Consider the following 6223-nt stretch of genomic DNA (forward strand, 5'->3'; position numbering starts at 1 on the left):
CAAACTCTCTAAACATGAAAAAGATACTAAGTTACACCTTTGTCGGACTCGTTAAAATATTAAATGATGTCTGATTCATTGCCATGACGAACATGAGCTTCTCCTTCCTAGGGCTCATTAAACTTACTAGGTTAGTGATCCGGATTTAAACAAGAACGCAACAAATTACAGAGATAACCATATACACAAAGATGCAGCGGAAATAATACTTCATTTCATTAATGGAAAATACTGAAATATGCTTACAACCAAAAATGGAAATAAACCAGCTAGGGCGATGGTAGCTTATCTCTAAGAAGAGATGTGGTGGCTACATGCCTCTAAACTGTGTTACAATGAGGTTCGAAGGCCTATTTATTGTTGAGAAACAATGGAAAACCCTTAACATTCCAAAACCTAACCCTAGGAGATGAAACGCCAAACTGTGGGCCCCGTTTGGGTAAATTGGTACATCAACTTCCCGGGGTCGTAACTTTGGCATACGATCTTCGTTTGATGCGTACAATAGCTCGTTAGAAATATTGTCCGAGCACTACCACTTTGGGAAGGGAAACATCAGTCCATGGACCCATGTTCCCCCCAGATTTCCCAAAAAACGTCGTTTAGGGCCTCAAAACGGCTCCAGAAGTTCAGGACCCGAAAAACTGCTAAAAATAGTAAGTTGTGCTACAATTAAGGAAACTGAAAATGTTGAGAGAAACAATGGTGGGGGTCTAGGTGGACTTGGCAGGTGGCCACCAATATCCCCCTGGATCATTCCTCTCCCCTTAGGAAGCAATGGTCCCCATTGCGTTGAGTTCCTCCATGAGATGAGGAAACTTTCGCTGAACTTGTTCCCTGGTGAGCCACTTGCCCTGCTGAAGGAGTTGGCCTGCTTTGACAACTCGATATAGTTGGATATTCTGTTGGCGAGTGTTCTTGATATGTGTGTCCATGATCCGATCAGTTGCAGCTTGTTCCATGCAATCTGGATTTAATTCTGTGGGTGTGAGTTGTTCAGCAATGTCGGATGTGTCTAGCAATGGTGGAAAGTATGGCCGAAGTCGGTCCACATTGAACACTGGGTGCAGGCCAAGGAATGGGGGAATGCTGAGCTCAAATGTATTGTCTCCCATAGCCTTAGTAATGGTGTAAGGACCATATCGAAGTGGTCTCAGTTTCCGATAGGCTCCAGTAAGGCGTTCCTTTTGCAAATGCAACCAGACTTTGTCGCCCACCTGAAACTTGTGTGGCACCCGATGTTGATCATGTCGCTGCTTGTACTTGGCATTTGATTTCTCCAGAATGTCATGGACCTGCTGGAAAATATGTTGGATGCGCTCAATGAAGCTGGTGGCCTTATCTATTTCGGACTGGACATGAGCTGAATTTATGTGAGTAGCTGCAAGTGGCATGGCCACATCAATGGGGCATAATGGTTAGAATCCCAAACCCACCTGAAAAGGGCTATGGCCAGTGGAGCTGTGAAGAGCTCGGTTGTAGCTGTGGTGAACATAGGGGAGGCTCTCGTCCCATGTGCGTGGGTGCTTTGAGTTATACATGCACATAATGTGCACAATCATCCTATTGACAACCTCTATCTGGCCATCAGTTTGAGGATGGAAGGCTGTGGACTTCGTGAGTTTGGTGTCCAGCATTGACCAGAGACTGGACCAAAATGTGCTGAGAAACTGACTGTCCCGATCTGAGATGATGGACTATGGGATCCCAAAGTGCACCCACACTCATTCAAAGAAGAGTTTAGCAGTGGCTTCTGCTGTGATATTCCTCTTGCAGGCCGCCATAATGGCCATCTTCGAGAACCTGTGGACGATCACAAAAACACAGTCATTTCCATGCTTAGTGGAAGGAAGGCCTGACATGTAATCCATGGAGATGGATACCCAAGGTCGACTAGGGGTAGGCAATGGGGTATAGAGGTCGTGCTTCTTAATGGTCGGTTTGGCAATGGCACAGGCAGTACATGATCTGATGTACTTCCAAACATCCTGTCGAAGATTCGGCTAATAGAAATAATTTTGCAGTACTGCCACTATTTTCTCGACCCCAAAATGCTCAGCAGCCCGACTGTAGTGTGCTTCCCAAATCATCTTGGCACACTCACTTGAAGGAACACAAAGGTGACCCAGGTGGCATAACAGGGCATCCTGGAGGTGAAAATCTGGAACATGCCGACCCTCCAAGAGTGTCTGGAATGTGTGGCCGAATTCTGGGTCGCTTTTGTAGAGAAGTGGCCAATCAGAAGTCTCGTGCCCACAAGAGTTGAGCACAGTGGTTAACGCCATGATCGGTGGTCGACTGAGGCAATCTGCAACATTATTGGTGCTACCCTTCTTATACTTGATATTCAAGTGGAACTGTTGCAGGTATGTAGACCACTTCTGATGGCGATTATTCTGCAATTTCCCTTGGGTCTGTATGAACTGCAGGGGTCGGTGGTCTGTGTGGATGACCGTTTCCTTCCCCAAAATGTAATGCTTCCATTGTCGGCAAGCCTGTACAATGGAATACATCTCTTTATCATAAGTGGGGTACTTCCGGACTGTGTCTGAAAGTGTTTCACTGTGATATGCCACTGGATGTCCATGTTGAGTAAGGACTGCCCCAATAGCATAGTCAGAGGCATCTGTCTCGACCTCAAATGGTTGTTGTAAATTTGGTAACGTGAGCACTGGTGCCATGCAGAGGCGATCCTTCAACTCCATGAATGCCTTCTGTTGAGATTCAGACCAAAAGAATTTTACTTTCGCCCCTCCCTTGGTGACTTGACTCAAGGGCCAAGTAATAAGAGAAAACCCCAACACGAACCTGCGGTAGAAGTTGGGAAGACCTAGAAAGCTGCGGAGCTCTGTTAGAGTGGTTGGAGATGGCCAATCCCGAATGACTTGGATCTTGGCTGGATCGACATGCACCCCCTGTTCATCAATGATGTATCCCAGATACTGAACCTGGGTCATGCCAAAAGTGCATTTCTCCAAATTGGCACATAGCTTGTGTTGCCGCAGTGTTTGGAGAAACTGTCGGATGTGGTGGAGGTGCTCTTCCCAACTCTGGCTGAAGATCAGAATGTCATCCAAGTATACTACTATAAAGGAGTTGGTGAATGGCCACAAGATGTCATCCATTAGCCTCATGAAGGTTGCAGGAGCATTCGTCAATCCGAAAGGCATAACCAACCATTCAAAAAGGCCCTTCTTGGATTTGAAGGCAGTCTTCCACACATCAGAGGGTTCGATTGGTACCTGGTGATATCCTGACTTCAGATCGATCTTGCTGAAATATTTCACCCCCTCTAGTTGGTCGAGGAGGTCATCAATCCGCGGGATCGGGTACCTATTACGGACAGTGATCTTGTTCAGCGCCCGATAGTCAATACAGAGTCTCCACGTCCCATCCTTCTTCTGTACCAACACGATCGGGCTCCCACAAGGCAATGAATTCGGACAGATGTGACCTTTCTGCAGGAGCTCCTGAATCTGCCTCTTGATTTCATTGTTCTCCAGAACGGAGCGCTGATAAATTGGTCCATTGGGTAGCGGCGCACCTGGGTTCAGATCGATGGAGTGCTTGACCTGACAGTGCAGAGGAACCCCTGCAGGGGAGGTGAAGATGTCCTCGTACTCCTCCACAACCTTGTCCATCTGTAGTTGTCGTGCAGAGGGACCCCGTTTGGAGGCCGCGACCACCGTCTTCTTCTTTCCTTGAGGGCGTATCATCAGGAAAACAAATTTCTTGGTTTTGGAAATGATCTTACTGCATTGTTTTGCAGTAATCAAAGAGATGGCAGTAGGTGGTGCTACCTCTGGTATCCTGTACAACTTATTTCCCAATGTAATAATAACAGCACGGGGCCTTGATTCATACACAGCATGTCGCTTCCACAAGTATGGCTATCCTAATAATACGTCACAAACTTCAAGGGGAGCAATGTCACACAATACCTCATCCGTGAAGGGCTTGATGTTGTATGGAAGGCGACACGGTTGGCTCACGCGAAGATCTCGTCCTTGGTGAAGCCACCTAATGGTGTATGGTTGTGGATGTGCTGTGGTCGGTAAGCCCAACCACTTCACGACCTCTACCGAAATGAGGTTCTTTTGACTCCCGCTATCAACAATAAACTGTATCGGGGAGCCCTTTACCCACATCTCGGAGTGGAAGAGACGCTCCTCCTCCTCTGGATCTTCGGGTTCATTTTTCTGGATCTTGGCGGTAGCAACAGTGGCGTTGGGATCCGCATCAATGATCTGCTTCCCTTTTTCATTCCCCTTATCTGGTTCTGACTCAGAGTCGGAACATGCATCTGATTCTGAAACCTTTAGCTCAGCCACCAGTGACTGCTTGGCCCGACACTCACTTGTGTTGTGAGTGGAGCTCTTATGGAACTCACACCATTTTCTAGTGTACTTTTTCGGCTTCGCGGCGCTGTTCTTTGCTTGCAGCTTCGGCGGGTTGTCTTGGGCTGTCCCGCCTTGGCTTTGTCCTTTGTTCTATGGTTTAGGGGCACCTTTCCCCTGCTTTGGATTCACAGTTCCAAAGTCTCGCTTCTTTTGTTTAAACTTCTGCTCGACCTTGACGGCATATCGGTATGCTGTGCCGAGTGAGGAGATGTTCAGGAATTGTATTTCTTCTTGGATGTACTTGTGCAGGTAGCCACGGTATTTGAGTATCAAATGTTGCTCCGAATCCTTGATACCCAACTTTGTGCGAAGGGTATGGAAAAGATTGGTGAACTCCGGCACGTCTTGCTCCCTTCCCTGTTGCAGCGTGGTCCACTTTATGTATTCATCCTCATAGCTTCCGATAGGGTAGTACTGCTCCTTGATGGCATCCCAGAATGAATTCCAGGTGGGTGCGGCTGAAAATAGTGAGCCAGTACTTTCATCCTTCTGCTCGCAGTAGGTTTCCACCAGTCCTTGACGTGGGGGGCTGCTTTGAGAAGAGCGAAAACAATCTTTTCCCGACTCGAAAATTCATGAACAGAAAAATAACCCTTTAGCAGATTTAACCATTTATCTACGGCATCTACGCCTATCTGACCCTCGAATATGGGGATTTCAAAATTAACTTGTACCTTAAAGGGCGTGGCGTTTCCAGAGTAGTTGCTGGAAGCCGATGCGTCGCTTCTGGGTAGCCGCTGAAGGATCTGGGCAAAGCTGTCCATCATCGCGTTCTGTTGTCGCTCGAGGGCTTCTTCGAGCAAGATTTTGATGGGATCTACCGCCCCCTCGTCTTTCTTCTCATCTGCCATGGGAGGCCGTCGGGATTTGCGTGGCTGGTCTTGCAAAGGTTCGACCAGTTCAAGCCCTAACTCCTTATATCCCGACCTTGTTGGGGACATGCAAAGAAAAACAGAGAAAAAGCAGACCGCTCTGATACCACTGATCCGGATTTAAACAAGAACGCAACAAATTATAGAGATAACCATATACACAAAGATGCAGCAGAAATAATACTTCATTTCATTAATGGAAAATACTGAAATATGCTTACAACCAGAAATGGAAATAAACCAGCTAGGGCGATGGTAGCTTATCTCTGAGAAGAGATGTGGTGGCTACATGCCTCTGAACTATGTTACAATGAGGCTCAAAGGCCTATTTATTGTTGAGAAACAATGGAAAACCCTTAACATTCCAAAACCTAACCCTAGGAGATGAAACGCCAAACTGTGGGCCCCGTTTGGGTAAATTGGTACATCAACTTCCCGGGGTCGTAACTTTGGCATACGATCTCCGTGTGACGCGTACAATGGCTCGTTAGAAAGATCTATCCGAGCACTACCACTTTGGGAAGGGAAACATCGGTCCATGGACCCATGTTGCCCCTAGATTTCCCAAAAAACGTCGTTTAGGGCCTCAAAACAGCTCCAGAAGTTCAGGACCCGAAAAACTGCTAAAAATAGTAAGTTGTGCTACAATTAAGGAAACTGAAAATGCTGAGAGAAACAATGGTGGGGGTCCAGGTGGACTTGGCAGGTGGCCACCAATATCCCCTTGGATCAGTTAGATTTGCCCGAAGGATGAACTTATAGTGCAAGCATATGCTATCCCCTTCAAGCTTATGATTAAAAAATAATTGGGGTACATTCCAGAAATGGCGCGGGAAAATTTGGAAATATAATCAGTTGTGTCGAAAACTCACTCTTGAACATGACACTTTCTACTTCGTGTCAGGTTGGGATATCCTCCTTTGTATCGTTGATCTTCTTTGGTTGGGCCGT

The sequence above is a fragment of the Pinus tabuliformis genome, chromosome 8 (assembly GCF_031772625.1).
Source record: "Pinus tabuliformis cultivar Carrire ecotype Pingquan chromosome 8, CPIR1, whole genome shotgun sequence".
In the NCBI taxonomy this organism is placed as follows: domain Eukaryota; kingdom Viridiplantae; phylum Streptophyta; class Pinopsida; order Pinales; family Pinaceae; genus Pinus; species Pinus tabuliformis.